Below are 9,142 nucleotides of genomic sequence, written 5' to 3'. Positions count from 1 at the left end.
GTTCTCTCTCCCTACTTTTGGAAAGGCATGGTGTCCGCCTTTGGATCGAGGAATCTAATAACCGGTATACAGACTTTGATTTCTTTTCCGCGAATTTCCGATATTACAACAGGCGACGTTACGACAAATATAAACGTTATTTGTCGCGTCTTCGCGAAAAAATAACATTCTACGTTAGCAACCTTATTATCTCCCCTGTAACTGTATCGTATGCCTTAATTCATACCTAGAAATCAAGAGTACTGCATTTTGCGTTGGGATGGTCATATTTGTGTTGTTTGCTAACTCGTTTATAATATAGCAGAAATTGATCTATTTGAATTATGCATCTGATTTATTCAATATCTTTTTATAAATATATGGCATTTTAATCATTCTATAGATCTAAAAGGATAGGAGTTCAGTGAGAACATAATTTGTGTTTCTCTTGACTGAGACACAAATTGATGTGAATACTTTTTAACATGGGATATTTTTTAATGTACCATAGTTTGTTTGATTTTCCATTGAAAAAGTGTGAGGGTAACTACACATACACCACAGTTCCATGTCAGCCCTCTGATTGGTTTACCGGATGCTTGAAAATGGTCCTGTGGTGTATGTTAGATACCTCACACTTTTAGCCAGAAACTACAATGTAACACATCTTCTTTCCTGGAATATTTTTCAACCCTGAAACTAAAGTGTTGGGTTGTAGTCTCATTGGTGAATACCCCGTATCCTTTCTTTTTCATATATAATAAGTATAACAATGAATTTTAACAACTGTATTATTTTTAAAAAAATGTGAGACTGAACGCCACAAATATAAATCCTCTGATCCTACCAAAAAGATGCACTTAATGCAAACAAATCCACTACAAAAAATACTAATTAACCACACATATACATTGTTATTAACTTCCATTATTAGAATTGAACATGCATCCAGTCAACAAACTTCCAAACTGAGCAAAGCCTCCTCCAGCACTATTTGATGGTTCACGATTTTCCGTTTTCATGATATTAGATAATTTGTTAACGCCTGCTGACTGTTCACCAAACTTTACATGTAAGTCCTTAATCTAGAGGTCTCCTGTAACAGGCTGTCTCATTGAGATTACGTACAATATTCAAATACTGTTCATAAATCTTGAAAAGTACAGGGTTTTGAAGGTAGTGTTTTAAGATTGTGGCACTTAAGTTCCACTGATTTGAGTCCACCTGAAAAAATGAAGTACTGACATTCAGTGACATAAAATTCATACATTGAGCAAAACTGATTATTGAGATATAAAACAATTTTATTTGGCCTGGATTGGGTAAAATGTAATAAGCATACACACGACACAATATACCCGTGTTTACCTTATTGTTTTCAATAAAGAAGCACCTGTTGTAGAGCGGACCTCGACGAAGATACCTGGATTTTCTGAAAACCGTCAGTCAAGTGTTGATAACCCAAATACACAAAAGAACGAATTTAGATGCACAATAAAAGCACAAATACTACAAAATTGTAGGAACAATGAAACGTACCATAGTACGTTTTGTTGGATCTGCCCTTGAATAAAATATAGCTTCCCGTCTGATCATTTCCAAGTTCGAACTGGTCCACGGACAGATTCCGATGCCCGTCCACACCTCTAAGCCCGAAAAGTTTACTGTTGTAGAAAAAGTTTAAAAAGTCAATGTCACTGAACTCCATTTTTGCAGCCATTTCAGACGACTGAAACCCGCAGATTGATAATGCAGCGGGAAAGGCACTTTTCATCATGTGATATCAGTTGTGAACTTTGACACATGTCATTTACCAAATAAAAAAGTGATTGGCTATGTGTAGATGCACCATAGGATGCAAAGCTTTCTCGTGGAATTTAGTCCCTCCTATGGTGTATCTACACATACCACACACTTTTTAATTTGGTAACTATAACTTATATTGCACATCACCATTATGGATAAATCTTGAGATATTAAGGAGACAGAGAGCATCCATAAATACCTGATTATAATAAGTTCTAAATTGAATCAATATATACAATTGTTCAAATTTGGTGTATTAATTTAGGTCAAGTAGCTTAGTAATGAATTTCAATTTGAACATTGATTTTTTGTTGATGTTGTAATTCAAATTCACTTTGATTATATTTTAGGGACGGGATTAAAAATCCTCGTATTTATAACAAAATGTAAAAACAATACAAAGTTTAAAATGTTCGCATTTTGTCATATCGGGAGACGTTTATAGCTGATTAAACGGTATGGGTTTTAAATATTAAGTCCGTACGGTGGCCTGTAGTCGCTTATACCCACATCATTTTGAATACGGTGAATAGTTTTCTTTTTGTCAATTATACCACATTTCCTTATTTTTAAAATACAAAATCACACATAATAGCATGGCAAATAACAATAAAATGCTTCTAAGATACTGTACTTTTATAGCTGTTATTTTGTCTTGACAGTGAGCTCAGTATTTATAAGCAATATAATATATACGAAAACTTTTTTCTGTTCGTTAACTGCTAGATAATGACTAGACAAAAAATAGAGCTAAATATTTCCTCCCTTACATATATTCATTATTCAATAGACGACAAAAATAATAACATATTGAGCAACTGTATACGAAAATTAACAACACAAAACACACAGTAAAAGTTCCACATACATGATATGTAAGGAAAATCTATCGGACTGATCGATCATGAAAAGTAACAAAGAGAAGAGCCTAACCGAAAAAAAAAAAAGGAAACACAGAGACAGTTTGGTGTAGAGCATAATCGGATAAGGGTACCACAGAGCGACTGCTGTGTGTGATATAATGAGTACTATTGGATTTATATAATCATGATCACTTTTCGTCATTTCATGGAGAAGGCCACTGGTTATGCCTGTAGAATTCGAAAATTAAAAAGTTAAATCATTCGGTGGTTCAAAAGACTGACAGATATTGGTTTCAATATTTTCTATTGTGTCCGACTTATTTTCCTTATGCTTCATAGTTCTTGCAATTTATTCAAAACTGCAAAATCGGCCAAATACATTATTCTTATATATAGTAATCAACATCTTAATTTGAGCCAAAGGTTTACTTAAAAAGATACATACATCTTGTTACAAGATGTAGTATACAAAGATATAAATATGGTTACTGTATCTCTTTTGGTGAGTCTTTTGCTCATGACTTTTGTTTTGCCAAATACAAATTTACTATCTGTAAAATTGGTTTTATGTCAAAATTTATCAATTACAAGATGTTTATAATGTCACAGTGGCATCATGCTATTGTAGATGTTGTGATTATGCTATAAAAGCACAAACATTATTCTATTTTCATATATAATTTTATCATAATAAATTTTAGATAGAAAACATCAATCAAAGTATTTCACTTAAATTGAATTTGAGAAGATTTAAATAGTTACCATTCTAAACCTGTTTTTGTTTACTCAGTATTAGCTAGTTAGTTACCAGATCTTACCATATTGGGTTAGTAAGGATTTACTTCCCTTTCAAAACAAACAAAAAAAAACAGAAATCTGAAAGGTTTCAACTGACGAAGAAATTGATAATGAACGATTGAAATAAATTCACAAAACAAATTTAAAGCTAACAAGTTGTTATTGTTGGCATTTGTTTTTGTATAGACAAATGGAAGTAGGTTCTTAATATTAATTGAAGACTTAATCACTTTGAAAGGCCGCTAGTCTAAATACCAGATGTTAAGATATTCGGTAAGATAAATTCGTTACACGGTGTGCTAGTGACCTAATACGATATATATGGAATTTACTGACCCCTTATATATCATATTAGGTCACTAACACACCATGTATCTAATATTATATATATCAAAGATCCATTTTGTTACATCTTGTGGTCCGTTTAAATGGCAATCGCCAATGGCAGTCAGCAGGGTTTACGAACATCCGTTGTTCGACCTGTTAGTCGAATGTGTTTTGTTAAATATACTTTTTCACATATTTGATCTTTTGGAAAATGTTGTTTGTGCTGTATTTAGACTCCTCTACCAAGAAATTTGTTTTGCATGCACACGTATAAAAATTGCGTTTTTTATCCAACGCAATCATAGGTTTGAACGTTGTTTTCAATTTAGACTTATCTATATTTTTTCGTTTGGGCTTGTATTATATTTGCCTTCGGGTTTATATGATCCGTTCATCCGATTTCGACTCTTCAAAATTCAAGAGTCTGTCCTAAATTGAGGTAAATGATATTGCCTTCCAAATACCGTTTTCGATTCCTAACATCACTGAAGAGACATTAATTGTCGAAATCCGGATATGGTGTACAAATGTTTGCACCTCATGTTTGCGTTATACCATCTTTTCCGCAAGTTTATTGTTTTATGTTTGATATTAAACTAATAATGAAGATCCATTTTGTTACATCTTGTGATCCTTTTATTCGGAAATCGCCAATGACAGTCAGCAGGGTTTAAGAGCATCCGTTGTTCGACTTGTTAGTTTAAAATCGTTTTGTTGAAATATACTTTTTCACTTTTTTTTGGTCTTTTGGAAAATGTTGTTTGTGCTGTATTTAGACCCCTCTACCAAGAAGTTTGTTTTGCATGCACACGTATAAAAAAATTGCGTTTTTTATCCAACGCAATCATAGGTTTGAACGTTGTTTTCAATTTAGACTTATTTATATTTTTTCGTATGGGCTTGTATTATATTTGCCTTTGGGTTTATATGATCCGTTCATCCTATTTCGGCTCTTTCAAAATTCAAGAGTCTATCCTAAATTGAGGTAAATTATATGGCCTTCCAAATACCGTTTTCGATTCCTAACATAACTGAAGAGACTATGCATAGTACGGAGCATAATTCCTCGATGGGAATTGGATTCAGATTTTACTTCCCCACCATTATAAACTTTTCATTAATTGCTCTTCGGGATTCCGATCTCTCCGGGTTCCGGATCGGGATACCCGATGTTCCCATTCTCATTTAACGATAACCTACAAGGTGCTTGATAGAAGTTTTATAAATTTTCGTTATACACGCATTATTTCAAATTATCATGTCTCCATTGTACTCTATAATGATCTAAATACATTTCTTGTACTTTGCTCTTCAAAAATATTTATCATCTAGAAACTAGAAAGCACTTTACCGATCATGCAAAGACCATGACTCTGCAACCGTGAAGGCAAGAACGGTTTAAGAGGGTGTGGGATATAGGGGGAAAAGGTGGGAATGTGATATATAGGGGTAAAAAGGTGGAAATGTGGGATAAAGGTGGTAAAAATAAGATTTTCTAATTATCATTTGGACATCAAAGTGTGATATTCTCCCTTACTGGAGACAGAAAAGGGGTGAAAAAAATACAATTTACATTCGGAAATGTAAACTAAAAGTGTAAGAATCCAAGGGGTAGTCATAGTCGTTAATTTTTCTTAGAATATGAAACCTTTTGTAGCTGGATATACCAGTTTGAAAGTCAATGTTCTAATGTAATTAAACAATGCAGCATCTGATTGAATTATTGTTAATAAGGATTAAATCTTGAATTTGATCATGAATGTATATACATTGACAAGAATTCGTTCTAATGCGTCCATGACAGACACAGCTGTCACTCAACCCTTCACTATGTTCACACATTTTTAAACCATATGCACAGTATGTGTTCTAATATGCATAAAACAGACACTGCTGTCTCTCAACCCTTCACCATGTTCATTTAATGTATAACCTTATGTCCAGTATATGCGTTAATGTGCATAAGACAGACACTGTAGTTATTCAATCCCTTACCGTTCCCCTATTCATCCAATATATGATCTTACTGTGTATGTTATTAACAGACTCTAGTACTGTAGTCACTTTGCACTTTACCATGTTTATAATCTTCATAATACGAGAGAAATGATATGGGGGTATCAATCGCTGATACAAAATCAGTACATGCACAACAAAAACAACAAAACAGCAAAGGAACGGCGCTTTTGTTGCTGTTCTTTATCTCAAAGTCATAGTGAGGCCTTCAACACGGAGCAAACATTCTCACATCAACGCCCCTTCATTCGGTTTGAACGGAATTCACTGCAAACTGACGATCACAGAACAACTGTGAATTGAAGAACAAAGCCTTGTAATATCAATAAAATAAATCTGGCAAAGATATCAAATTATGAATAAACTGTTTCAAGTATGTGTTCTTATGTGTAAAAGACTGACACTGTCGTCATTCAACCCCAGATGACGACAGATATGTTTCAATTGTCGTTACCACAATCCCGTCCTCTTTTCCTCGAATGTGACTTTCCAAATGAGACTTATTACTGGGTTTTTATTTACATGAGCAATACGATGAGTGCCACATGTAGAGCAGGATCTGCTTACCTGAGATAACCCCTAGTTTTTGGTGGGGTTCATGTTTCTGAGTCTTTATTTTTCTATGTTGCGTTTTTGTACTGTTGTTTGTCTCTTGGTCTTTTCTTTTTTTGCCATGGTGTTGTCAATTTATTTTCGACTTTGTTCGAATGTCCTTTTGGTATCTTTCGCCTCCCTTTCTTGGACAATTTTGATCACGCAAATTAACATTTTTAGTATGTGTTCTAATGTGTATAAGACGGACATTGTTGTCACTCAATCTTTTACCATATACATTTCATTTATGGATTTATTTACAGTATGTGTTCTAATGTGTATGAGACAAAAACTGTTGTCACTTTACCCTTTACCAAAAATAAGGAGACGTACGTGGTCTGATTGCCAATGACACTTATTATCCACCAGAGTCTAAATAACGCGAATGTTAGAAAATATAGGCAACTGCACGGCTTTCAACAATGAAAAGAACCTATACCGTATAGCCGACTATAAAAGGCCCCGACATGAAAAATGTGAAATAATTCAAAACTAGCGGTCTAATTATAACAAAACAATTTAAAAACAAATATTACAGACATGAACCAACAGCAAACACTAAACTACAGGTTCGTGACTTGGGACAGACACATAAAGAATTAATGTGGCGGGGCGGAACATGTTTGTGAACGCTCAACCCTCCCGCTTCATCGTGTTCACAATATAAAAATAAGAAGATGTGGTATGATTGCCAATGAGACAACTCTCCACAAGAGACACACTGACACAACTATAGGTCACTATACGGGCTTCATAATAGGTAAGCTTATTTCCAGTATGTGTTCTAATGTGTATTAAACACACAGTTGTCCTTCATCCATTTACCATGTTCATCACGCTTATAAACTTTATTTCTGGTATGTGTTCTAATGTGTAGAAGACAAACATTGTTGTGACACAACCCTTTCCCATGTTCGTCACGCTTATACTTTATTTTTGGTATGTGTTCTAATGTGTACAAGACAAACACTGTTGTGACACAACCCTTTCCCATGTTCGTCACGCTTAAACTTTATTTTAAGTATGCGTTCTAATGTGTTTAAGACAAACACTGTTGTGGCACAACCCTTTCCCATGTTCGTCACGCTTATAGACTTTATTTTTGGTATTTGTTCTAATGTGTATAAGACTAACACTGTTGTGACACAATCCTTTACCATGATCATTACACATACAAACTTTATTTTTGGTATGTGTTCTAATGTGTACAAGCCAAACACTGTTGTGATACAATCCTTTCTAATGTTCGTCACGCTTATAAACTTTATTTTTGGTATGGGTTCTAATGTGTATAAGACTAACACTGTTGTGACACAATCCTTTCCCATGCTCATTACACATACAAACTTTATTTTTGGTACGGTTCTAATGTGTACAAGACAAACACTGTTGTGACACAACCCTTTCTCATGTTCATCACAATGATAAACTTTATTTTTGGTATGTGTTCTAATGTGTACAAGACAAACACTGTTGTGACACAACCCTTTCCCATGTTCGTCACGCTTAAACTTTATTTTAAGTATGCGTTCTAATGTGTTTAAGACAAACACTGTTGTGGCACAACCCTTTCCCATGTTCGTCACGCTTATAGACTTTATTTTTGGTATTTGTTCTAATGTGTATAAGACTAACACTGTTGTGACACAATCCTTTACCATGATCATTACACATACAAACTTTATTTTTGGTATGGGTTCTAATGTGTATAAGACTAACACTGTTGTGACACAATCCTTTCCCATGCTCATTACACATACAAACTTTATTTTTGGTACGGTTCTAATGTGTACAAGACAAACACTGTTGTGACACAACCCTTTCTCATGTTCATCACAATGATAAACTTTATTTTTGGTATGTGTTCTAATGTGTACAAGACACACACTGTTGTGACACAACCCCTTTTTCATGTTCGTCACGCTTATAAACTATTTTTGGTATGTGTTCTAATGTGTTTAAGACTAACAATGCTGTGACACAACCTTTTCTCATGTTCGTCACGCCAATAAACTTTATCTTTGGCATGTTTTTTAATGTGTACCAGAAAAACACTGTTGTGACACAACCCTTTCTCATTTTCATAATAATAATACTTTATTTTTGGTATTTTTTCTAATGTGTACAAGACAAACACTGTTGTGACACAACCCTTTCCCATGTTCATCAGAATTATAAACCTTATGCCAAGTCACTCTGTCCTACTCTGTAAAAGACAGACACCGAAACAGTTTTCACTAAACCCTTCCCCATGTTCATGAACTTTTATTTTCTGTAGGTGTTCTAATGTGTACAAGACGAACACTGTTGTCACTCAACCCTTTATTATGTTCATCACATATATATGTGAACTTCATTTCTGGTATGTGTTCTAATGTGTATAAGAAAAACACGCTTATCCCTTAACCCTTTATCACATACATATATATATGAATGTTCATGTTTTGTGTGTGTTCTAATGTGTATAAGACATGTACATGTAAAACAAACACTTTTGTCACTCAACTCTTATCATTTTTCTATGAACATCGTTTCTGGAATGTATGGTTAATGTTCTAATGTAAATAAGGCAAACACTGCTGTTATTCAATCCTTTATGTTTATCACAATTCTGGTATGCATTCTAATGTGTATAACATGTATAATGTGACATTCAGATGAAGAACAGCAATAAAAGCACTGTTACTTTGCTTTTTGTGTGTTTGATGCTGTGCATGTACAGATTTTGTGACATAGATTAATACCCCATATCCTTTGTT

This window comes from Mytilus californianus, unplaced genomic scaffold (genome assembly GCF_021869535.1).
Source record: "Mytilus californianus isolate M0D057914Y unplaced genomic scaffold, xbMytCali1.0.p SCAF_12, whole genome shotgun sequence".
Classification (NCBI taxonomy): Eukaryota; Metazoa; Mollusca; class Bivalvia; order Mytilida; family Mytilidae; genus Mytilus; species Mytilus californianus.
The sequence above is the reverse complement of the archived record's forward strand: the minus strand, read 5'-3'. Positions refer to the sequence as shown.